Raw genomic sequence first — 27,478 nt, 5'->3', positions numbered from 1 at the left:
TGAGTAAGACTGTGTCTGAACTGAGAGAGAAACTAGAAGACTTCCTTAAAGGAGAATGGACCAAGATCTCCACTACAGGTGTGTTGAAAACAATCAGAACATCAACTTTAGACCATTGAAAGTTCCCTACTAGTCATATACATGTGGAATATGGTATGATGATAACATTCCCTCTCTCTGTCAATGTGTTTGTGTGTCTGTAGTGAATATAGTGGAGGTTGTTCTGCCTCCAGAGCCCAAGACCAGAGAACAGTTGTTACAATGTGAGTCTCTTTATTGTGAAGTAACTAACAGTCTCTTTTTACTGCCACTCCTAACAATCCCTCTAGAAATATATAGCAATAGTAGATCTAATCAAAGACTGGGTATCTATCTGACTCCTCATATTTCTCTGATTTGATCTCTGCTGTGCTCTAATCAAAGACAGGGTAGATACAGTATCTGACTTAACTTATTGTTCTGACTCCCCTCATTGGTCTCTGCTCTTCTCCCAGATTCCTGTCAGCTCACACTGGACCCAAACACAGCAGGCACATACCTCTCTCTGTCTGAAGGGAACAGAAAGGTGACCTATACAGGCCAAGTCCAACCATATCCTGACCATCCAGACAGATTCACCAACATAGTCCAGGTTCTGTGTAGAGAGGGTCTGTCTGAACGCTGTTACTGGGAGGTGGAGTGGACTGGGGAGTTGGTTATTACAGCAGTCTCATATAAAGACATCAGCAGAACAGAGAGAGGTAATATATTTGGATTCAATAACAAGTCCTGGAGTTTACAGTGCTATAGAGGTGATTATTGTTTCATACACAATAATGTTGTGACTAAAGTATCAGGCCCTCAGTCCTCCAGAGTAGGAGTGTACCTGGATCACAAGGCAGGTACTCTGTCCTTCTACAGTGTCTCTGACACAATGACCCTCCTCCACAGAGTCCAGACCACATTCACTCAGCCCCTCTATCCTGGGTTTAGGCTCTATAATGGTACTGCTGAGCTGGTTAAACTGTAGTAGGGTCCACATAGATACTAGTCATGCTGGTATAGTCTATAGCTGAGCTGGTTAAACTGTAGTAGGGTCCACATAGATAGTAGTCATGCTGGTGTAGTCTATAGCTGAGCTGGTTAAACTGTAGTAGGGTCCACATAGATACTAGTCATGCTGGTGTAGTCTATATCTGAGCTGGTTAAACTGTAGTAGGGTCCACATAGATACTAGTCATGCTGGTGTAGTCTATATCTGAGCTGGTTAAACTGTAGTAGGGTCCACATAGATACTAGTCATGCTGGTGTAGTCTATAGCTGAGCTGGTTAAACTGTAGTAGGGTCCACATAGATACTAGTCATGCTGGTGTAGTCTATAGCTGAGCTGGTTAAACTGTAGTAGGGTCCACATAGATACTAGTCATGCTGGTGTAGTCTATAGCTGAGCTGGTTAAACTGTAGTAGGGTCCACATAGATACTAGTCATGCTGGTGTAGTCTATAGCTGAGCTGGTTAAACTGTAGTAGGGTCCACATAGATACTAGTCATGCTGGTGTAGTCTATAGCTGAGCTGGTTAAACTGTAGTAGGGTCCACATAGATACTAGTCATGCTGGTGTAGTCTATAGCTGGTTAAACTGTAGTAGGGTCCACATAGATACTAGTCATGCTGGTGTAGTCTATAGCTGAGCTGGTTAAACTGTAGTAGGGTCCACATAGATACTAGTCATGCTGGTGTAGTCTATAGCTGAGCTGGTTAAACTGTAGTAGGGTCCACATAGATACTAGTCATGCTGGTGTAGTCTATAGCTGAGCTGGTTAAACTGTAGTAGGGTCCACATAGATACTAGTCATGCTGGTGTAGTCTATAGCTGGTTAAACTGTAGTAGGGTCCACATAGATACTAGTCACGCTGGTGTAGTCTATAGCTGAGCTGGTTAAACTGTAGTAGGGTCCACATAGATACTAGTCATGCTGGTGTAGTCTATAGCTGAGCTGGTTAAACTGTAGTAGGGTCCACATAGATACTAGTCATGCTGGTGTAGTCTATAGCTGGTTAAACTGTAGTAGGGTCCACATAGATACTAGTCATGCTGGTGTAGTCTATAGCTGAGCTGGTTAAACTGTAGTAGGGTCCACATAGATACTAGTCATGCCGGTGTAGTCTATAGCTGAGCTGGTTAAACTGTAGTAGGGTCCACATAGATACTAGTCATGCTGGTGTAGTCTATAGCTGAGCTGGTTAAACTGTAGTAGGGTCCACATAGATACTAGTCATGCTGGTGTAGTCTATAGCTGAGCTGGTTAAACTGTAGTAGGGTCCACATAGATACTAGTCATGCTGGTGTAGTCTATAGCTGAGCTGGTTAAACTGTAGTAGGGTCCACATAGATACTAGTCATGCTGGTGTAGTCTATAGCTGAGCTGGTTAAACTGTAGTAGGGTCCACATAGATACTAGTCACGCTGGTGTAGTCTATAGCTGAGCTGTTAAACTGTAGTAGGGTCCACATAGATACTAGTCACGCTGGTGTAGTCTATAGCTGAGCTGGTTAAACTGTAGTAGGGTCCACATAGATACTAGTCATGCTGGTGTAGTCTATAGCTGAGCTGGTTAAACTGTAGTAGGGTCCACATAGATACTAGTCACGCTGGTGTAGTCTATAGCTGAGCTGGTTAAACTGTAGTAGGGTCCACATAGATACTAGTCATGCTGGTGTAGTCTATAGCTGAGCTGGTTAAACTGTAGTAGGGTCCACATAGATACTAGTCATGCTGGTGTAGTCTATAGCTGAGCTGGTTAAACTGTAGTAGGGTCCACATAGATACTAGTCATGCTGGTGTAGTCTATAGCTGAGCTGGTTAAACTGTAGTAGGGTCCACATAGATACTAGTCATGCCGGTGTAGTCTATAGCTGAGCTGGTTAAACTGTAGTAGGGTCCACATAGATACTAGTCATGCCGGTGTAGTCTATAGCTGAGCTGGTTAAACTGTAGTAGGGTCCACATAGATACTAGTCATGCTGGTGTAGTCTATAGCTGAGCTGGTTAAACTGTAGTAGGGTCCACATAGATACTAGTCATGCTGGTGTAGTCTATAGCTGAGCTGGTTAAACTGTAGTAGGGTCCACATAGATACTAGTCATGCTGGTGTAGTCTATAGCTGAGCTGGTTAAACTGTAGTAGGGTCCACATAGATACTAGTCATGCTGGTGTAGTCTATAGCTGAGCTGGTTAAACTGTAGTAGGGTCCACATAGATACTAGTCATGCTGGTGTAGTCTATAGCTGAGCTGGTTAAACTGTAGTAGGGTCCACATAGATACTAGTCATGCTGGTGTAGTCTATAGCTGAGCTGGTTAAACTGTAGTAGGGTCCACATAGATACTAGTCATGCTGGTGTAGTCTATAGCTGAGCTGGTTAAACTGTAGTAGGGTCCACATAGATACTAGTCATGCTGGTGTAGTCTATAGCTGAGCTGGTTAAACTGTAGTAGGGTCCACATAGATACTAGTCATGCTGGTGTAGTCTATAGCTGAGCTGGTTAAACTGTAGTAGGGTCCACATAGATACTAGTCATGCTGGTGTAGTCTATAGCTGAGCTGGTTAAACTGTAGTAGGGTCCACATAGATACTAGTCATGCTGGTGGTGATGGTCCCCAGATGTGATGATTTATTCTGCTCTGTTTTATGTACAATCCTTATTTTCTGACTGATTTGAATTTGAAGAGATTTAAGGTTTTCATATTTGATAAAATCCAATGTCCATTTCCATGAATCATGATGTCTGGTGTTGATGTAACAACAGGTGGTCTTTTTAATCCACTATCCAGAGTCAGGAACAGATGAAGTTAGGTCTGCTACTGTTCAGTGATTAAATATATATACTTCTGTGAATATATGAACCATTTCCTTCAAAAAATAAACTGCTCACATTCTGGAGATAAACTTTGTAAGGACTGTGTGTGTTTTTGTGTAAATAGTTTCTGAAAAAAGTGTGTCCAGCTCAAACGCTGATTGTTGTTGTAAATGAGCGTTCTAAATGAGGGTTCTAAACGAGGGTTCTAAAAGAGGGTTCTAAATGAGGGTTCTAAAGGAACATTTATATGAGGGTTCTAAATGAGGGTTCTAAAAGAGCGTTTATATGAGGGTTCTAAATGAGGGTTCTAAATGAGGGTTCTAAATGAGGGTTCTAAATGAGGGTTCTAAATGAGCGTTCTAAACGAGGGTTCTAAAAGAGCGTTCTAAATGAGCGTTCTAAACGAGGGTTCTAAAAGAGCGTTCTAAATGAGCGTTCTAAACGAGGGTTCTAAAAGAGCGTTCTAAATGAGCGTTCTAAATGTGTGTTCTAAATTGAGAGGTAGCCTGACTGCCATTAGGTACCGAGATGAGATCCTCAGACCCCTTGTGAGACCATATGCTGGTGCAGTTGGCCCTGGGTTCCTCCTAATGCAAGACAATGCTAGACCTCATGTGGCTGGAGTGTGTCAGCAGTTCCTGCAAGAGGAAGGCATTGATGCTATGGACTGGCCCGCCCGTTCCCCAGACCTGAATCCAATTGAGCACCTTCTGGGACATCATGTCTCGCTCCATCCACCAACGCCACGTTGCACCACAGACTGTCCAGGAGTTGGCGGATGCTTTAGTCCAGGTCTGGGAGGAGATCCCTCAGGAGACCATCCGCCACCTCATCAGGAGCATGCCCAGGCGTTGTAGGGAGGTCATACAGGCACGTGGAGGCCACACACACTACTGAGCCTCATTTTGACTTGTTTTAAGGACATTACATCAAAGTTGGATCAGCCTGTAGTGTGGTTTTCCACTTTAATTTTGAGTGTGACTCCAAATCCAGACCTCCATGGGTTGATAAATTGGATTTCCATTGATTATTTTTGTGTGATTTTGTTGTCAGCACATTCAACTATGTAAAGAAAAAAGTATTTAATAAGATTATTTATTTCATTCAGATCTAGGATGTGTTGGTTAAGTGTTCCCTTTATTTTTTTGAGCAGTATATATATAAATATAATAATAAGAGTGAAAAGTAGCAGCAGTGCATATGCTGGGTGTGAGTCTGTGGTGGCGTGTGTGTGTGTGTATGTGACATCAGTATGCGTGAGTGTGTTATGTGTGTGTGTTGTGTGTGTGGATAGAGACATGTGTATGTGTATATAGCCAGTGCAGGTAGAGTCAGTACAGATAGTCTGAGAAGCTATTCAGCAGTCGAATTGCTTTCAAGATAGAAGCTATCTTGGAGCCTGTTGGTCTGAGACCCGTTGCTCCGGTAGCACAGAGAACAGTCCATGTGCTTAGGTGGCTGAAGTCTTTGGCAATTTCCTGGGCCTTCCTTAGACACCGCCTGGTATAAACGTCCAGGATGGCATGGAGTTCGGCCCCAGAGAAGTACTAGGCTGTCCGCACCACCCTCTGTAGAGCCTTGTGGTCAAGGGCGGTGCAGTTGCCATACCAGACGGCGAAGCAGCCAGTCAAGATGCTCTCATTGGTGCAGCTTTAGAACTTCTTGAGTATCTGAGGACCAAATCTGTGTGTGTGTGTGTGTGTGTGTGTGTGTGTGTGTGTGTGTGTGTGTGTGTGTGTGTGTGTGTAGTGTATAGTGTGTGTGTGTGTGTGTGTGTGTGTGTGTGTGTGTATCGTGTGTGTGTGTGTGTGTGTGTGTGTGTGTGTGTGTGTATCGTGTGTGTGTGTGTGTGTGTGTGTGTGTGTAGTGTGTGTGTGTGTGTGTGTGTGTAGTGTGTGTGTGTGTGTGTGTGTGTGTGTGTGTGTGTGTGTGTGTGTGTGTGTGTGTGTGTGTGTGTGTGTGTGTGTGTGTGTGTGTCTTCTTTGTTATTGTTTTTGTTTTGTTGTTGAAACAGAGGAGAGGAGACTCCGGCAGCGACGTCAGAAAATTGCAGTACATATTGTGCTGTTCTATCACGCATGCAATAATGTCAGAGGGAAAAACAGTGTTGGTTTGTATGCAGTAACTTCTTTGTTGTTGTAATCCCAAACGGATGTGGCAGTTTCACCAATTAAGGATTCCAGCTGTAGCCCTTTCCTGCAGTCAAATGACCTAGTGGCCTCAAAAAGGAGGATGGTTATGAACAAACCACTCCTACGAGTGGAGTACTTTTGTTTCAAAGTAGATTTGTTTGACTACCAAGAAACACTCTGTGTGACACTGATGTAGTCCTCTGCAGTAAAAGGTTTTTAAAGCAGGAGAAAGAGACGAGTTGGTGCACTGTTACCAGCCTTTACTCTTCAGCTGTATGGTTGCACTTTCACGTTGCTGTACTATGCATTACTGTACTATGCATCCTCTCTATTTTCGCTGCAGCACAAATCAGGATAGCTATGTCTGTCTATACAAAGGTCTTAGTCATGAATGTTTCAAGCTATTCACGTTGATTCAATCACTGCTATTCAATACGGAATCAACAAAGGTTTACACCACACACTGATTGCCAATCAGAGGATGGTGAACTGTCCCTTTGAACCAGGTGACTCAAATGCCTGAGTCATATGTGATCATATAACATTTAAAACCTCCTGAGATCAACAAGTTATCACATAGTCTTGAATGACAACTACAGGAATTTTGTAACTCTGGACGTCATTCATTTCTTTGATATTTTATTTTGAAAGAATATTTCAAATCCATTGCTCTGAGTCATAAGAGTTCATTGTATTTCAGTTGAATTAATTGTATTCACAAGTGCTGCTCCCATTGAGAAGCCTCTCTATCTATGTAAATAGTGTTGTGTATTTTTCCAGACCCTTAATAAAAAATTGTACTCTTCTGAATAGCAGGAGTCAGGCAAGTGGGCTGTGGACTTTCTTGACGTCTTTTAGTTTGATTGACTCCACCAAGGGGCAAAGATATAATCCTGTCAACAGTTTAATTTATAGATTTGTTGCTTCAGAGTGCAATCATTTATGATGCTTACGCATTTGACCTTCACTGTCCTCAAACCTCTGTCAGACCACATACAAACAGACATCTGTTGTTAGATGTTCGTTACAAATATGAAATATTAAATCAGTGACTTTCTATATATTTCTGTGTTGGTATCAAAGCAGAGCACAGCTTGTGTGAGCAGACAAAGGTGCTCAGGCAGCAGTCTGGAGGACTGGCTGCTGGCTGCTTGTCAACAACTTTTCAATACATCTATTTATGACCTTAGTTTAACTGTTGTACCCCATCAGAATGCAAAATATAATCTTGTTTAACTCCATTGTTTGGAAACAATGTGAATGTAAACAAACACTGTATAGCCTCAAAACCTGGTTAAAACTATAACTTTGATACCGTGGAAGGTCAGTCCTTGCATTCATAACTCTGTCTATAATTTTGAAAGTGGTTTCATTTCTCCAGTGCCATCCCTCATCCCTTTACTAAAACGTTGTTATGGTTCAAACTGCACATTACCATTGGCTACATCAGAGTGCTTCTGAGACAGGATGGAATAATTCACAAATGACAAGAGGAGAATCTACATAGTAAAGCACTCGTAGCAAAAATATCAATAACACCACTCTCAGTACAGATGCTATGACTCTACCTGACAGCCATGTGGTTGAAAATACAGTACATTCTTACCAGTGCCGTACCTTTAAAGAGATAGGGTGTGCTGTGGGGGACCATATGTTGTGTTGTCTCTCTTGTTTTGATGTGTGTTTTGTCCTATATTTATATTGTTTTTATTTTTTATTTTTAATCCCAGGCCCACGTCTCTGCAGGAGGCCTTTTGGTAGGCCGTCATTGTAAATAAGAATTTGCTCTCAACTGACTTACCTAGTTAAATAAAGGTTCAATTAAAAATAAATATGGTGAGAGGACACCAAGGGACTTTGCAGATCATAATGAGGTATGGGGTCATTAAGTGGGAGGGGGTGGGGAAAAGGGTGGGTGGGGTGCTGTGACTGACCGAGAAAATGGGCGGAGGGCATGGGAAGGCAATGGGAGCAGTGCTTCCCAGGTCTGACATTGTGATGTCAGCGTAGTAATCTACCGATCAGCTGCATTCCCCAGTTGTCTCTCATTGTGGGTCATATGACCATAGAATTATGAATTAGAATACTAGAATAGTTATTTAATAGGATCTCTATACATATTATTCAGCTGGAGTGGACCGACAAACTCATTAGCTAGCTACATCGCCTCATGAGAAACAAAAGTCATTTCAGAAAATTTGTCAAATTAACCGCATGGGTGAGCTTACTTTCATTCAGAGCATAATTTAGTTACATGGAGAGTTTTTCTCCTGGAATTTCTATTTTGCATCAGGCTATGTCACTACATGCTGATTAGCTTTTAAAAGAGGATAATAAACTGTCTTTTCTCTGGGTATTGTTTTGCTATCTTGTCTGTGTAATTCAAGGACAAGTTGACTGAGTGTGATCGTGGAGGGAAGACACTGTGCTGAAAATATACATATAAATAGCAACTGTCAGGCCCATTGACTGCACTGATACAGGTGGAGACTGTTGTATTATTCATTACATGAGCTTGAAGCCACAACAGACAGTGAAGTCATATGTTTGTCCCACTCCATTAACAGTCAGCACGCCATTTTAATTTAGCCTTCTGGATTTGTAGGTATGTGGACTCCATACCACACAAATGCATTATAAGACAAGACAAACATGGACATGCTAGGGGGAATGCTTTGACGTTGCCAGATTATCCAAATCGGAAAGAAGAATGACCTTGTTATATTGCTATGAGATTGAGTGTGTGCATTTATATGACGTTCATTTATATATTGTTAACAATTATGTGGTAAGTCATTAATAGTTCACCACCCCAGTATTACAATCTAGTGATTAAAGAAGTGTTTACCTGGCTAGGTGGATCTACCGTTGACTGCAAGCTGTTGTTATTTTATTGTGATAAGTTATTATGATTGGGTGAAGCAGCCATGAATGCTCAGTGCTTACACATGAAGTGCAGTGATAGTGGAGGGGGGAGTTGACTAGGATGGTGCCTCCCTGAAGGCTGCGGCAGGGCCGTGGCAGGATGTGACCCATGCCAGGGCCCCTAAGCGATATGCTGCTACCTCATCAACTGGAGCTGGGCTGACGGTCGCCAGCGTATGCTCTCTGCTCTACAAGGGCATGGACTCTGGCGGGGGGGATTAAGAGTGCACTGCCAGGGGTGGAAGAATGAGAGAGGAACAGAGTAGAGAGGGGGAGAAAGGAGAGAAAGGGGGAAGAGGAGAGAGCGAGTAGGGGAGGGAGAGAGTGCCCAAACAAGGAAACCAGGGGAAAGAATACAAGCCACAGAGAGAGAGAGAGAGAGAGCTAGGTAAGGGTTAGTCACGTGTCAAACTCATTCCACAGAGGGCCAAGAGTCTGCAGGTTATCCCTCCACCCTTGTACTTGATAGATTAATTAAGGTCACTAATTAGTTAGGAACTCCCCTCACCTGGTTGTCTAGGTCTTTATTGAAAGGAAAAACCAAAAACCCGCAGACACTTGTGAATCGAATTTGACACCCCTAGGCTAGACGTTGTTGACTGTGGAGTTGTTGACTGTGGAGTTACTGGAAAAAGACTGACTGAGGGAGAAAAAAAGAGCTAGACAGTGCCTAATTTGTAAATCAGGAGTTGCCGGAACAAGTGAGCACGAGAGGGGGGTGACCTGCATTGCATGCATATCATCACATTTGCGTAGTGGCATAGAGCAGTAAGTAGAGGCATTTACAGAAGTTGCCCACATGGGGAAAAAAGGTTTGTGGCCTAGGGTCCAGAAAATGTTTGGCCTTTTTATAAACGCATTTAATGCAATTCTACGTCATTTTACGATTGGAGATTTTGGCACGATCTTTTTTAATGCTGCGTTCAAAACAACTGGGAACTCGGAGCTGGGCATTCTACGACTTCAGACTTCCGTGCGTTCAAGACAACTGCGAAATTGGGGAAATAACGAGCTCAGACTGGAAAAATTTGTTTTGGATGGTCATCCAATTTGAAATTCCACATGGGGAACTCTGGCCTCTTCTAGAGCTCCGACTTTCCGACCTGACGATCACTGACATCATGATTCGGCTTATTTGTTTTCGAGTTCCAAGTTGTCTTGAAAGCACAAAATGATCGAAATGACAGGCAATTTAGACACGGACAAACTGAGAATCTGAGATCAATGAAAACGACATTGAATCCATCAATAGCCTAGGCCTATTTAATTTATTTCTCAACAGACAGCAGTAACCATAACTTTGTCAAATGTATTTCAACCCTTTGCGCGGCTCTATAAGGACATTATGAATTGCAATGCTGGAGAGATGAGAGTTGCAGGCTCTTGTCTATCGGAGTAGAGAGCGGGAGAGAGAGATAATAGAAAGTGAATCTCATTGTAGTGAGAGATGGGGGGGGATTAAAGAAGAGGCAACTCCAAAGAACTTTGATCACGTTTATTAGAATCTTTACATTGCAAAAAGTGACAATTATTTTTCATGCCAGAAGAGGTACCGGATCCGGACAAAACGAAACTGTTCCAAGACGGAGAGGTGCCAGATCCTGTTCCAGTAGGATCCGGCTAAAATTAAGCACTGGAGAGAGGGCAAGTGCTGAGCGATTAACCGAAATTTCGTATTTTTTTCTCCGGTTATTCAACAACTAATTGACCGATGTGGGTTCAATGACTTGAATTCCATTTAGTTCGTTATTTCTGTGATCCCAACGCGCCGTTTCTCCAGAGAGAAATCAAATCATTCACGAGAGAAATCAAGTCAAGAACTATGTGGGACACTGGGCTGAAGGGAGTTGTAGTTTTCATTAACCAAATATTCAACCTAGTTCAGCGCAGAAATGTCGTAATTAACTACATTAACCACGTTTTTATCAACAGTTTTTAATTTGTTCGTTCGACATGGTGGGATATTTTTGTCTGTAAAATTAATTATGCGAGAAATGGCGGTGGAAACGCCTTTATGCTCAAATCTTTATGTCATTTCCATCATATCGAAGTAAACTTGTCACGCGATGATATTGAGTGTGGCCCTCCGACTACTACTCAGGAAACCATGCAGTTTCTTAGGCAACAGATTAAGTATATTATGATGAATTTCACAGTGTTGAAAGTGCACGGTGATGAGCTTGGTGCTCCTTTCCAATAAATATCGAGGGTCTTATTCTGGTGACACGATGCTCAACTGCCCTTTTGACAAATACAAATATCTTATCCAAAATAATTGAATCATGTGTACTAGCCAGTGGCAACCCGTCATTCAGGGCAGGTGAGGCAGATGTCTTTCTTGCTATCCACAAAAACATTGTGCCATCTGGTTTGCTTAATATAAGTATTTTGAAATTATTTTTACTTTAGCAATTCCATTTATTTTAAGTATATTTAAAACCAAATACTTTTAGACTTTTATTCCTGAGTGGCGCAGCGGTCTAAGGCACTGCATCTCAGTGCAAGAGGTGTCACTTCAGTCCCTGGTTTGAATCCAGGCTGTATCACATCTGGCCGTGATTGAGAGTCCCATAGGGTGGCGCACAATTGGCCCAGCGTCGTCCGGTTTTGACCAGGGTAGGCCGTCATTGTAAATAATAAATATTTGTTCTTAACTGACTTTCCTAGTTAAATTAAAATAAAAATCTAATTACTGAAGTCGTATTTTACTGGGTGACTTCCACTACTACTTGAGTCATTTTCTATTAAGGTATCTTTACTTTTACTCAACTATGACTATTGAGTACATTTTGCACCTCTGCAAGCTGGCTGTTCTTTCCAGCTCGGACAGAGAGAAACTTTTACGCCTGCTACTTTAGGTTAGATACACACAGACCGCATAAACCACATAGGAGATGTACACAACACAACAATGAGAGAGGGATAGAGACAGTTTGTGAAAGTATGCCTTAACTCAGCCTGGTCTCATAGACTAGATGTAACATAGTAAATGTAAATCCGGGACCTCCAAATTAGTATGATGTGTTATGTTTGGTATGGTTACATAAGACAGAAGGTTAATTATGGCAAAAACAAAAGTTGGGTGGTTGGTCGGGGTGGTTGGGTCTAGCAACCCAAAGGTTGTGTATTTGAATGTCATCATGTACAACTTTAACATTTTTGCTAATTAGCAACTACTTTTTAGCTACTTTGCAACTACTTGGCATGTTAGCTAAAAAATCCCCTAAATCAAATTTATTTTTATATAGCCCTTCGTACATCAGCTGATATTCTCAAAGTGCTGTACAGAAACCCAGCCTAAAACCCCAAACAGCAAGCAAAGCATGTGAAAGAAGCACGGTGGCTAGGAAAAACTCCCTAGGAAAAACTCCCTAGAAAGGCCAAAAACCTAGGAAGAAACCTAGAGAGGAACCAGGCTATGAGGGGTGGCCAGTCCTCTTCTGGCTGTGCAGGGTGGATATTATAACAGAACATGGTCAAAATGTTAAAATGTTAAAATGTTCATAAATGACCAGCATGGTCAAATAATAATAATCATAGTAGTTGTCGAGGGTGCAACAAGCACGTCCGGTGAACAGGTCAGGGTTCCATAGCCGCAGGCAGAACAGTTGAAACTGGAGCAGCAGCACGGCCAGGTGGACTGGGGACAGCAAGGAGTCATCATACCAGGTAGTCCTGAGGCATGGTCCTAGGGCTCAGGTCCTCCGAGAGAAAGACAGAAAGAGAGAAAGAGAGAATTAGAGAGAGCATATTTAAATACACACAGGACACCGGATAAGACAAGAGAAATACTCCAGATGTAACAGACTGACCCTAGCCCCCCGACACATAAACTACTGCAGCATAAATACTGGAGGCTGAGACAGGAGGGATCAGAAGACACTGTGGCCCCATCCGATGATACCCCCGGACAGGGCCAAACAGGCAGGATATAACCCCACCCACTTTGCCAAAGCACAGCCCCCACACCACTAGAGGGATGTCTCCAACCACCAACTTACCGTCCTAAGACAAGGCCGAGTATAGCCCACAACGATCTCCGCCATGGCACAACCCAAGGGGGGGGGGGGGGGCGCCAACCCAGACAGGAAGACCACGTCAGTGACTCAACCCACTCAAGTGACGCACCCCTCCCAGGGACGGCATGGAAGAACACCAGTTAGCCAGTGACTCAGCCCCCGTAATAGGGGTAGAGGCAGAGAATCCCAGTGGAAAGAGGGGAAACCGGCCAGGCTGAGACAGCAAGGGCGGTTCGTTGCTCCAGCCTTTCCGTTCACCTTCACACCCCTGGGCCAGACTACACTTAATCATAGGACCTACTGAAGAGATGTGTCTTCAGTAAAGACTTAAAAGTTGAGACTGAGTCTGCGTCTCACATGGATAGGCAGACTATTCCATAAAAATGGAGCTCTACAGGAGAAAGCCCTGCCTCCAGCTGTTTGCTTAGAAATTCTAGGAACAATTAGGAGGCCGTAGCGTACGTGTAGGTATGTACGGCAGGACCAAATCGAAAAGATAGGTAGGAGCAAGCCCATGTAATGCTTTGTAGGTTAGCAGTAAAACCTTGAAATCAGCCCTTGCCTTAACAGGAAGCCAGTGTAGGGAGGCTAGCACTGGAGTAATATGATCAATTTTTTTGGTTCTAGTCAGGATTCTAGCAGCCGTATTTAGCACTAACTGAAGTTTATTTAGTGCTTTATCCGGGTAGCCGGAAAGTAGAGCATTGCAGTAGTCCAACCTAGAAGTAACAAAGGCATGGATTAATTTTTCTGCGTCATTTTTGGACAGAAAGTTTCTGATTTTTGCAATGTTACGTAGATGGAAAAAAGCTGTCCTTGAAACAGTCTTGATATGTTCTTCAAAAGAGAGATCAGAGTCCAGAGTAACGCCGAGGTCCTTCACAGTTTTATTTGAGACGACTGTACAACCATCCAGATTAATTGTCAGATTCAACAGAAGATCTCTTTGTTTCTTGGGACCTAGAACAGCATCTCTGTTTTGTCCGAGTTTAAGAGTAGAAAGTTTGCAGCCATCCACTTCCTTATGTCTGAGACACAGGCTTTTAGCGAGGGCAATTTTGGGGCTTCACCATGTTTCATTGAAATGTACAGCTGTGTGTCATCCGCATAGCAGTGAAATTTAACATTATGTTTTTGAATGACATCCCCAAGAGGTAAAATATATAGTGAAAACAATAGTGGTCCTAAAACAGAACCTTGAGGAACACCGAAATTTACAGTTGATTTGTCAGAGGACAAACCATTCACAGAGACAAATTGATATCTTTCCGACAGATAAGACCTAAACCAGGCCAGAACTTGTCCATGTAGACCATTTTGGGTTTCCAATCTCTCCAAAAGAATGTGGTGATCGATGGTACACCCGCAATAACATCTGCTGAACACCTGTATGTGACCAACAACATTTGATTTATGAAGGTCATTTGTGTAAAATGTACTTTTCCCAGCATATCTTTACATTGCTTATGCATATTCAATGGCCGGACTGCATCCAGACTATGTCAAATGCCCATCCTGGTAGATCTGAACCTAATGCAGCTTGGAGTGATCAGAAGTCACATTTAGGTGCCAGGTGTAACTGAGGCCATAGATGCTCCATATCCATTACTTTGAGTGTTTTATATAATATGACTAAATGTGTTTATTTCTGTGTTGCAGGGACAGTCAAGAAATGGAACAGCAAGGCCACAGAACATGACATAAGCAGAGCTGTGGGAGACCACCTCAAGCCCCTGGTAGAGCCGGGGGTGGTGTTTACCACTCCACCACGCCTTCAGCAGGCTGGAAAAGTGGGATTGATACAGTTTTTCATACTAAGGTGGACCAATAGTTTGTTGATTGGTCAGTCATTGGGTTAATTTGTTTTACAATGTGTTCAAATCAAGCTTTATTTATACAGACTTGTCAGACATGGACGCAACACAATGGCTTCACAGGAAAAAACTATGAAAATAATCAGAAATATTTAGTACACAAATATGAGGATAAAAAACAATAATAACAACTGAAAGACTAATGAGCATTGTAAGGAAATGCCATTGATTAAAATATCAACAATATGATGCAACATCCAACCCAAAATATAACTTGTTTTTAGGAGGGGCTCTGAAAGACACTATGGGGGTGTCCACTGGAAGTTGACTAGTAACAACAACTGGGACCTAAAAGACACCCACCATGAGACCCACTAAATCTGCCCAAGAAGAGGCAAACAAAAGAAAAACCCACACCAAACTTAAAGACAGGAAGCAAACCAAAAAGGTGGAACAACTAAAGGTGTTGACTCTCCACATGTATCAAGACAACTGGAGCACTGGGCCAGACACTCTTAAATAGAACCTGGACCAGCTCAGGTGAAACACCTTCCCACTAACGAGATGGACAAGCCAGCACAGGTGTAACACATACTGACTAACGAGGTGACACCAATCAGTGCGTCCTACGTGCTAACGAGCTAGACGTGCTAACGAGCTAGACGGGCTAACGAGCTAGACGTGCTAACGAGCTAGACGGGCTAACGAGCTAGACGTGCTCACGAGCTAGACGTGCTCACGAGCTAGACGTGCTCACGAGCTAGACGCGCTGAGCTAGACGTGCTAACGAGCTAGACGTGCTAAAGTCCAACCTCAAAACATAAATGGAAAAACCAAAGCCTGTAACACCTTCCCCCTTATGACAACAAATATATCCTATATTTTTGTTGGAAAAGTTTGCTCACCACCAACAGAAAACAACTTCCATTTCACATTATAATCAACTACAATGATTCACCTTCACCAATATAAACATGGTGTCTACTGGATGTCAACAATTAAAAACAAGAAAAAAACACGTATTTCTAAATAATAATATACAATAGTATTATTTGTTTCTCCTTTTTCTTTCTATAGAATCCTAAATCCCACTAGCTTCTAGAACACTCGTCTTCCTAAAACTCACTAGATTCTAGAACTCTCCTCTTTCTAAATCCCACTAGCTTCTAGAACTCTCCTCTTCCTAAAACCCACTAGCTTCTAGAACTCTCGTCTTCCTAAAACTCACTAGCTTCTAGAACTCTCCTCTTCCTAAAACTCACTAGCTTCTAGAACACTCGTCTTCCTAAAACTCACTAGCTTCTAGAACTCTCCTCTTCCTAAATCCCACTAGCTTCTAGAACTCTCGTTTCCTTGGAACGAGCCCAAACAAAACTCATCTCCAATACGGAAAAACATGCAGTCAAAATAAATAAAGATCCATAGCAACGCACTAGCTAAATGCAAAACACAAATCTTATATCCATTTGGGGGGAAATCAGGTTGAACCTGCTCTTGGAACTAACACAACAAAACAAAAAACACATGGAAATGGAGATATCTTTTACCTCACTGGTTAGAGGACAACCTGCAGAAGACGGTCAGCTACATTTTGGAGTGATGCATTTAAATTTAGGGGTCCCTAAACAAAGGAACGCAACACTTATTTGTCATAACTCGTTGAAATCAATTGTGCCGAGAGGAGGGAGATGAGGTTGCAAGTCCTGTTAAAATTAACAGCTCAAAAACCACACGGAATCTGGGAATAATGTGTACATCACTGGTTAGAGGACAATTTGTAGAAAACAGCTAGCTACATTTTGAAGTGTTGCATTTTGATTCAAGTGGGTCACCAACGTGGTAAGTGTAACACAGCTCTTTTTGTGTTAGTCACTTTTTATTAAATCTCATAAATAGTAACTCTTTCAATTCAGAGCCTGGATTTTCCCCCTGAGGCTAATATCCATATCATGTTGAAATCAATAGAACAGGGGACAAACGTTTAGGGTTCTACATTGGGACACTATTAAAATATTCCTACTACAATGTTAAAACATTCTACATTGTGACATATCATTGATATCGTGAAACAACCCCTTCATGTATTTTCTGGTGTTTGATCAGATGTCTTACCGGAGAATGTTCACAGCTATAAGGCTATAAGGTTTCTCTCCTGTGTGTCTTCTCTGGTGTAGAGTCAGAGAGCCAGAAGTAGTAAAACTCTTCCCACATTGACCACAGATATAAGGTTTCTCTCCTGTGTGTGTTCTCTGGTGTAGAGTCAGAGAGCCAGATGTTGTAAAACTCTTCCCACATTGACCACAGCTATAAGGTTTCTCTCCTGTGTGTATTCTCTGGTGCACTGTAAGATCGCCAGATTGACCAAAACTCTTCCCACATTGACCACAGCTATAAGGTTTCTCTCCTGTGTGTATTCTCTGGTGTGAAATCAGGTGGCTTAGCTGAGTAAAACTCTTCCCACATTGATCACAGCTATAAGGTTTCTCTCCTGTGTGTGTTCTTTGGTGCATCTTCAGATGGCTAGATTTATCAAAACTCTTCCCACATTGAGTACAGCAATAAGGTTTCTCTACTGTGTGGCTTCTCTGATGAATTTTAATGCCTGCTGATGAGGTGAATCTCTTCCCACAGTCAGAGCGGTGAATTATCTTCCCTGTGGGTCTCTGCTGGTGTTTCTTGAGGTGTTCTGATCTGGAGAGACTCTTCTCTGCCTCGTCAGCATCATGAGGTTGTTGAGGCTCCCCAGAGGATCCACGATAGTCACGTCTCTCTCCTGTGTGAACAACAAAGTCATACAGATGGTTAAAGGCCCACAACAGCAGAAATCCACTGTAAAAGGTGATGCCAACAGCGTAGCCATGATGTTGGACAACAATTGACGTCTGTAATGAATGTAATGATTATTTGACATTTGTCTTAAAATGAGCAACAATAGCCTTATTTTGTCTTGTTTTCACATTAGTAGTAACATCGATGATTGTAGGCTAGAAATAAGTTATTAAAGTTGTTGAAATCCTAAGCAGTGTGCCAGACGACTTTCGGTCTCCAATATAGGCCCCTTTCTATGTTTGCTAAAATTGCGGCATGAGGGCGATGCAAATTGATTGCAGAAACTCCTCCCTGCTAATGAGGAAACCGATAGTTATGGATGTAGTATATCTGCTTTTCGTTTTTCACAATGTATTCTGAAAGTGAATGGGGGAAACTCAGGGGAGTAACCTCCATTTCCAGGTTGCTTGTGAGTGCATTTCACACTACTTTGGATTATAATTGTAAAGCTCATCTGAATCTCCTGCTTAATATGTTTGTGTTATTGTCGCAAATCAACCGCTTTACACTTAAAAAAACACTACAACCAGAAAAAATGCTCTTTGGCTTTTCCATCAGCCTGACAATGAGGGTGTGTACACTGTTTGGTTGCAAAATTGGCCCATAACTTCACCTAACAACATAGACCTACTGTAGGACCCATAACTTCACCTAACAACAAATATAGGAAAATAGCTCTGCGTGTTGTACAATAGCCTATCCATCAAGAAACAGTTCTCTACACATTATGACCAAAGTAGGAATGTTGGATCCAACGTGGAGCACGGCATAACAGTCTTTACCAGAGTAATGAATAAAGAAGCACTTTGGTTGTTGTTGCATGTCGTGATGTTTGTCATGTGACTGTCATTCAGAAAATGATTTCCTGGATCAGCTGATGATAGTTGAACATGTGACTGGAACTAAACAACTACAGTATTAAGAATTATGTGTAAATATTGAAGAACCACATTAATGACAGTATCCATTTGGGTGTTGTCAATAAAGTTACTATATATATATATTTTACCTTTATTTAACCAGGTAGGCCAGTTAAGAACAAGTTCTCATTTACAACTGTGACCTGGCCAAGATAAAGCAAAGCAGTGCGACACAAACAACAGTTACACGTTGAATAAACAAACAAACAGTCAATAACACGACAGAAAAGTCTATATACAGTGTGTGCAAATGGAGTAAGGCAATAAATAGGCCATAGTAGCGAAGTAATTATAATTTATTAATTTAGCAAATTAACACTGGAGAGATAGATGTGCAGATGATGATATGCAAGTAGAAATACTGGTGTGCAAAAGAGCAGAAAAAGTAAATAAAAACATGGGGATGAGGTAGGCAGTTGGATGGGCTATTTACAGATGGGCTATTTACAGATGGGCTATTTACAGCTGCAGCGATCGGTAAGCTACTCAGATAGCTGATGCTTAAAGTTAGTGAGGGAGATGTATGTCTCCAACTTCAGCGATTGTTGCAATTCGTTCCAGTCATTGGCAGCAGACAACTGGAGGGAAAGGCGGCCAAAGGAGGTGTTGGCTTTGGGGATGACCAGTGAGCTATACCTCCTGGAGTGCGTGCTATGGGTGGGTGTTGCTATGGTGACCAGTGAGCTGAGTTAAGGTGGAATAGCAAAGACTTATAGATGACCTGGAGCCAGTGGGTTTGGCGACGAAAATGTATCGAGGGCCAGTCGACAAGAGCATACAGGTTGCAGTGGTGGGCGGTATATGGGGCTTTAGTGACAAAACGGATGGCACTATGATAGACTGCATCCAGCTTGCTGAGTAGAGTGTTGGAGGCTATTCTGTAAATGACTTCGCCAAAGTTAAGGATCGGTAGGAAAGTCAGTTTTACGAGGGTATGTTTGGCAGAGTGAATGAAAGAGGCTTTGTTGCGAAATAGGAAGCTGGTTCTAGATTGAATTTTGGATTGGAGATGCTTAATATTAGTCTGGAAGGAGAGTTTATAGTCTAACCAGACACCTAGGTATTGTAGCTGTCCACATATTCTAAGTCAGAACCATCCAGAGTAGTGATGCTAGTCGGGCGGGTGTAGGCAGCGATCGGTTGTTGATTGATCGGTTGTTCTTATCAGCTGATGAGTCTGCCAATAAGAATACGGTGATTGACAGAGTCGAAAGCCTTGGCCAGGTCGATGAAGACGGCTGCACAGTACTGTCTTTTATCGATGGCGGTTATGATATTGTTTAGTACCTTGAGCGTTTCTGATGTCCACCCGTGACCAGCTCGGAAACCGGATTGCACAGCGGAGAAGATACGGTGGGATTTGAAATGGTCAGTGATGTTTGTTAACTTGGCTTTTGAAGACTTTAGAAAGGCAGGGCAGGATGGATATAGGTCTGTAACAGTTTGGGTCTAGAGTGACACCCCCTTTGAAAAGGGGGATGACCGCGGCAGCTTTCCAATCTTTAGGAATCTCAGACGATACGAAAGAGAGGTTGAACAGACTAGTAATAGGGGTTGCCACAATGGCGGCAAATAATTTTAGAGAGGGTCCAGATTGTCTAGCCCAGCTGATTTGTACAGTTCCAGGTTTTGCAGCTCTTTCAGAACATCAGCTATCTGGATGAAGGAGAAGCTGGGGAGGCTTGGGCAAGTAGCTGCGGAGCTGTTGGCCGGGGTTGGGGAAGCCAGGAGGAAAGCATGGCCGGCCATAGAGAAATGCTTCTTGAAATTCGCGATTATCGTGGAGTTATCGGTGGTGACAGTGTTTCCTAGCCTCAGTGCAGTGGGCAGCTGGGATGAGGTGCTCTTATTCTCCATGGACTTTACAGTGTCCCAGAACTTTTTGGAGTTAGAGCTACAGGATGCAAATTTCTGTTTGAAAAAGCTAGCCTTTGCTTTCCTAACTTACTGTGTGTATTGGTTCCTGACTTCTCTGAAAAGTTGCATATCGCGGGGACTATTCGATGCTAGTGCAGTACGCCACAGGATGTTTTTGTGCTGGTCGAGGGCAGTCAGGTCTGGAGTGAACCAAGGCCTACATCTGTTCTTAGGTCTACATTTTTTGAAAGGGGCATGCTTATTTAAGGTGGTGAGGAAATTACTTTTAAAGAACAACCAGGCATCCACTACTGACGGGATGAGGTCAAAATCCTTCCAGGATACCCGGGCCAGGTCAATTAGAAAAGCCTGATGCAGGCAAAGATCGCTGAGATCCTGATTGAAAACAGCAGAGGTGTATTTGGAGGGCAAATCGGTCAGGATAATATCTATGAGGGTGCCCATGTTTAGGGATTTAGGGTTGTACCTGATGGGTTCCTTGATAATTTGTGTGAGATTGAGGGCATCGAGATTGACGGCCGGGGTGTTAAGCATATCCCAGGTTAGGTCACCTAACGGAACAAACTCTGAAGATAGATAGGGGACAATCAATTCACATATGGTGTCCAGGGCACAGCTGGGAGCTGAGGGGGGTCTATAACAGGCGGCATCAGTGAGAGACTTATTTCTGGAGAGATTCATTTTGAAAATTAGAAGCTCGAACTGTTTGGGCATGGACCTGGGAAGTATGACAGAACTTTGCAGGCCATCTCTGCAGTAGATTGAAACTCCTCTCTTTTTGACAGTTCTATCTTGACTGAAAATGTTGTGGTTGGGGATGGAAATTTCAGAATTTTTGGTTGCCTTCCTAAGCCAGGATTCAGACACGGCCAGGACATCACGCAGGGCCTGGGTTAACCTCTACATCACCCGAGGAACAGAGGAGTAGGATGAGGGTACGGCTAAAGGCTATCAGAATTGGCCAAATAGTGTGTTGGGAACAGAGAATAAAAGGAGCAGATTTCTGGGCGTGGTAGGATAGATTCAAGGAATAATGTACAGACAGGGTAGGATGCGGGTACAGTGGAGATAAACCTAGGTGTTGAGTGACGATGAGAGAGGTTTCTCCTCTGGAGGCACCAGTTATGCTAGGTGAGATCACCGCATGTGTGGGAGGTGGGACAAAATAGCTCTCTGAGCCATGTTGAATAGGACTAGGGGCTCTGCAGTAAAATAAAACAAGGATAACTACCCTAGACAACAGTATACAAGGCATATTGACATTAGAGAGAGACATAAAGCGAGGCATAAAGCAATCACAGGTGTTGATTGGGATAGCTAGCTAAGACAACAACGGGTAAGACAACAGTTAATCAGCTAAGATAATAACTGGTAAAATGGCGATGAATGGGCAGAGAGGGTCAGTTAACTACATACGGGGCCTGAGTTCGAGGCTGTGGCCGACAGATAAACAAAATGGAAACCCGTGATTAATGAACAGTCCAGCAGGCATCAGCTATGTAGCCAAGTGATCATAGGGTCCAGTGAACAGGAATATATGAAACAGGGAAGCAGTTAGGTAGTCGTTACTACGCTAGCCGGGAGATGCGCCTGGCTCGAGGCTAACTGGTGCTAGCTTCAGGACAAGGGCGTTAGCCACTAAAGCCACTCCGGTGCAAAGGTCCAGAGCTTACGGCAGGAATCCGGTGATGTGATGTGATGTAGTGGCTTCTAGTCGTCTTAGTGAAGAGTCTGGGAGGCATCAGCTGTGTAGCCGAGTGATCATAGGGTCCACTGAGCAGGCAGGAAAATGGGCCTGGCTCAAGGCTAGCTTCGAGGCTGGGCCACTCGGTAGAAGCTAGCTAGTTGCGATTATCCGGTGTAATGGTCCAGAGCTTACGGCAGGAATACGGTGATGTAGTGGAGAAAACAGTCCGATATGCTCAGGGTTGATAACGCGCTGTGCAGACTGGCAGGTATAATCCAGGCAAAAAGCGGCTGGTGTCTGAGCTAAAAGGGTAAAGCAGTGGCTAAAAATGACTAAATAGCTAGTTGCTAATTAGCTGCTTAGCTCCTGATGGCTAGGTTCTGATGGAGGTTCTAGCTATAAGGTCTAAAAAAATAGCAGCTCCGTATCACATTGGGTGAGGCGGATTGCCGGAAGGTATATTTAATTTAAACATGGAAAAAGAGATTGAAATATTTTGCAATATATACAAAAAAAGACGAAAAACAACAACATTTACAACAACAATCACGTCATACTGCTACGCCATCTTGGATTAGAAGATGACTCAGTTAAAAAACATTGGATACACCAAACTCTGAAATGATTTAGTATTTCTGTGCCCACAAACTGTTTTCCCAGAGTAACATAAGGAGCCACTAAATGATACGAAGGTCGAGTGCATTTTCATTCACCCGTCGCTGGAAGCCCCGCCTTCCACAGGTGATGAGCGTGAGGCTCGGGTTTATTCCTTAAAATTTAATACCGCTCTTCACCGACCCAGGAAGGGGTGGGGCCAAACAAGTGTTGCACCTCATTTCCCTCCTTCAGGGAACAGTAATTATAGTGTTAGGTTCTAATTTTTCAGAGTAAATAACTCACGGACACTAGAGAAGCTTGTGCAAGTTTAATTCTTCCCAAAGGGTCGTTACAGCTGTAATTCAGACAAAAACATGTTCTCACCATCACAAGTATATATACCCCACTTTGTACACTCCTTCAAACCAATCCTTACATCTTCTGGTTCAACAGGAAGAGGGTAACAGGATACTAAACCCTTATTACTCCCATCAGGGGATCTGACCTGACCTCCTGACCTCAACCCCTCCTTCGCCTAATCCACAGATGTCCATCCGCTTCCCCTAAAGCAATCCTGTGATCTCCTCCCGTCCACCCAGCACATTCCACAGCCACTCTGTCTTTCTACAGATCTCACTCCTTTATATACTCTGTGTCTGATCTATCATGTCTTTAATATGATCAAAGTTTAGAATCCAACAATAGTCATGAAGTTACACTCCCTTTCAGTCGGTCAACTTCGGTACAACATACTATGGGACAATACAATCATTCCCCAACTGACCCAAACGGACACTAAATGAAACGGCCCCTGGCAGACCACCCAGACCTGACCCCGCAAGATGCTTCAGTTCTGTCAATTTATTAATTGTCTTTTGTTTGAAACACTCCTGTCAATGTTGAGTAAGGACGCACACCTAATTACGCATATAGAAGTAGGACTAGTCTACCTTGCCTGTGTGCAAATGTAGGCCTATAAATGTGCCCATTTGGGGATGTCTGATAGTATTTCTGATTGTCTTAATGCACCACCACTAATGAGTTGTGGAGCTTCTCAAAGCAAATGTTTCTTCACCTCAAACAGCAACTGCACCTCAGTGACGCTCAAGGTCCTAAACGATATCTTAACCGCCATCGATAAGAAACAATACTGTGCAGCCGTATTCATTGACCTGGCCAAGGCTTTCGACTCTGTCAGTTACCACATTCTTATTGGCAGACTGAACAGCCTTGGTTTCTCAAATGACTGCCTCGCCTGGTTCACCAACTACTTCTCTGATAGAGTTCAGTGTGTCAAATCGGAGGGCCTGTTGTCCCGACCTCTGGCAGTCTCTATGGGGGTGCCACAGGGTTCAATTCTTGGGCCGACTCTCTTCTCTGTATACATCAATGATGTCGCTCTTGCTGCTGGTGAGTCTCTGATCCACCTCTACGCAGACGACACCATTCTGTATACTAATGGCCCTTCTTTGGACACTGTGTTAACAACCCTCCAGACGAGCTTCAATGCCATACAACTCTCCTTCCGTGGCCACCAACTGCTCTTAAATACAAGTAAAACTAAATGCATGCTCTTCAACCGATCGCTGCCTGCACCTGCCCGCCCGTCCAGCATCACTACTCTGGACGGTTCTGACTTAGAATATGTGGACAACTACAAATACCTTGGTGTCTGGTTAGACTGTAAACTCTCCTTCCAGACTCACTATAAGCATCTCCAATCCAAAGTTAAATCTAGAACTGGCTTCCTATTTCGCAACAAAGCATCTTTCCCTCATGCTGCCAAACATACCCTCATAAAACTGACCATCCTACCGATCCTCGACTTCGGCGATGTCATTTACAAAATAGCCTCCAATACCCTACTCAATAAATTGGATGCAGTCTATCACAGTGCCATCCGTTTTGTCACCAAAGCCCCATATACTACCCACCACTGTGACCTGTACACTCTCGTTGGCTGGCCCTCGCTTCATACTCGTCGCCAAACCCACTGGCTCCAGGTCATCTACAAGACCCTGCTAGGTAAAGTCCCCCCTTATCTCTGCTCACTGGTCACCATAGCAGCACCCACCTGTAGCACGTGCTCCAGCAGGTATATCTCTGGTCACCCCCAAAGCCAATTCCCCCTTCGGCCGCCTCTCCTTCCAGTTCTCTGCTGCCAATGACGGGAACGAACTACAAAAATCTCTGAAACTGGAAACACTTATCTCCCTCACTAGCTTTAAGCACCAGCTGTCAGAGCAGCTCACAGATTACTGCACCTGTACATAGCCCATCTCTAATTTAGCCCAAACAACTGCCTCTTCCCCTACTGTATGTATTTATTTATTTTGCTCCTTTGCACCCCATTATTTCTATTTCTACTTTGCACTTTCTTCTACTTCAAATCTACCATTCCAGTGTTTTACTTGCTATATTGTATTTACTTTGCCACCACGGCCTTTTTGTCATTACCTTCCTTATCTCACCTCATTTGCTCACATTGTATATAGACTTATTTTTCTACTGTATTATTGACTGTATGTTTGTTTTACTCCATGTGTAACTCTGTGTTGTTGTATGTTGTCGAACTGCTTTGCTTTATCTTGGCCAGGTCGCAATTGTAAATGAGAACTTGTTCTCAACTTGCCTACCTGGTTAAATAAAGGTAAAAAAAATAAAATAAAATATCAATGTCCCTGTTTTATTAGATAGTACTCACTGTATTTACTGGTGTTAATCAGATCAATGTCCCTGTTTTATTAGATAGTACTCACTGTATTTACTGGTGTTAATCAGATCAATGTCCCTGTTTTATTAGATAGTACTCACTGTATTTACTGGTGTTAATCAGATCAATGTCCCTGTTTTATAAGATAGTACTCACTGTATTTACTGGTGTTAATCAGATCAATGTCCCTGTTTTATTAGATAGTACTCACTGTATTTACTGGTGTTAATCAGATCAATGTTCCTGTTTTATTAGATAGTCCTCACTGTATTTACTGGTGTTAATCAGATCAATGTCCCTGTTTTATTAGATAGTACTCACTGTATTTACTGGTGTTAATCAGATCAATGTTCCTGTTTTATTAGATAGTCCTCACTGTATTTACTGGTGTTAATCAGATCAATGTCCCTGTTTTATTAGATAGTACTCACTGTATTTACTGGTGTTAATCAGTTCTCCAGTCTTCTCTTCTTCGTCCTCCTCTAATGTGACAGTAATCTCCCCCTCTTCATCCTTCATTCCAAAAACGTTTTCATTTTCTTTCACTTCCTCCTCTTCTTTCACAGTAACATCCTCCTCCTCTTTCACTCTGAACGCGTCTTCCTCTTCTTTCACTGAAACGTCTTTCTCTTCTTCTTTCACGGTAACAGCCTCACCCTCTACTTCTTGTTTTACTGTGACATCCTCCTCTTCCTTCTCCTCTTTCACGACAACGTTCAGCCCCAGAGCTTCTTTCTCCGTCCAACAGACCTCCTCTTTAGCAGGAGGAGAGTAGCTTAGTGAGCGCATGGTCGGGGATGTTAGCTAGCTAGGCTAGTGCTAACTTAACCAGCCAGATAGTTGCAACGTAAATATTAAATTAAATGGGGTAGCTAGTTGTTTACACATAAGTATGTTTAAATCACAGTTGCAATTAAACCTGGAAAGTGTCTAAAGAACTTGAATGTTCAGACTTTGTTGGCTAGCGAGCTACCGAGGTGGCTGCAGTTGTTGAAGAGTTCCGTCCACTAGATTATACGTCACACTAGAAACATCGCCTGAAAGACACATATCGCCATCTGCTGTCTGGAGGAAGGAAACGCAGTTAAGGAGGGAAAACTATTTTTATTCTTCATTGAATTATAATATTATAAAGCAGTTTAGGGAAACGTTTTGTTCTCTCCATTAAATATGAATATTATATCAACACGTACAAAGAGCAACAAGTGTTGTTTGATTAGTTCAGATTTTTTTTATGAGAATTTAAAACAAACTCTACATCTACTCCACATCTGTATTTCTGATTCAGTCAAATAACTAGATATCAAAATAAGCACCTAGTTATTGATACCCTTGATAAAGATGAGCTAAAATTACTGTATAAAATAAATAAACTTTACCCACTACCAGGATATTTTAGCCCAAAACCTGGTTACCTCTCTGCTAGGAGGCTGAGACTTGGCCATAAGAGGATCTTCCAGCAAGACACATCAACATCCACAAAGAAATGGTTAATTGGGCACAAAATCAAAAATGTTCTATGGCCATCTCAGTCTTCGGACTTGAACTCCATTGAAAACCTGTGGTTTGAATTGAACAGGGCAGTCCATAAGACAGACTAAATAAAACAAAGACCTGGAGAGATTCTGTATGGAGGAAGGGTCTAAGATCCCACCCAATGTGTTCTCTAATCTCATAAAACATTTCAGTGTTGTTATCCTCCCAAGGGGAGGGTGCTGGAGTATTGAAAACATGGGTGGCAATAATTCAGACCCCAACCTTTTGAGAATTACATTTTAAACTAAATCTCTTTCTCTGAGCAATTGTATTAGTATAAAATAATATAATTTCCTTTTTTTGTGTTGGTGTAACAATACATCATGTAGATGTATATAATGAACAGACTAGGTCTATACTGCTCCTACATGGTGTAACAATACATCATGTAGATGTATATAATGAACAGACTAGGTCTATACTGCTCCTACATGGTGTAACAATACATCATGTAGATGTATATAATGAACAGACTAGGTCTATACTGCTCCTACATGGTGTAACAATACATCATGTAGATGTATATAATGAACAGACTAGGTCTATACTGCTCCTACATGGTGTAACAATACATCATGTAGAAGTATAT

The 27,478-nt window shown here is 42.6% G+C and overlaps 1 long non-coding RNA gene across 1 annotated transcript in view; it reads left to right on the top strand.

Moving 5' to 3' along the window:
- LOC145877164 (uncharacterized) overlaps window positions 1-3,085 on the top strand; it is a 5,774-nt gene extending 2,689 nt beyond the window's left edge. The window contains exons 2-4 of the long non-coding RNA XR_014391594.1: window positions 1-78; window positions 204-263; window positions 495-3,085. The exon at window positions 1-78 is cut by the window's left edge and continues 82 nt beyond it. This is a non-coding gene — a long non-coding RNA (uncharacterized LOC145877164). The remainder of the gene's footprint in view (window positions 79-203; window positions 264-494) is intronic.
- The last annotated feature ends 24,393 nt before the right edge of the window (window positions 3,086-27,478 follow it).

The sequence above is a fragment of the Salmo salar genome, unplaced genomic scaffold, assembly GCF_965601325.2.
Source record: "Salmo salar unplaced genomic scaffold, fSalSal1 ptg000691l, whole genome shotgun sequence".
In the NCBI taxonomy this organism is placed as follows: Eukaryota; Metazoa; Chordata; class Actinopteri; order Salmoniformes; family Salmonidae; genus Salmo; species Salmo salar.
Note: the sequence above shows the minus strand (reverse complement) of the source record. Positions and strands in the feature narration are given on the sequence as shown.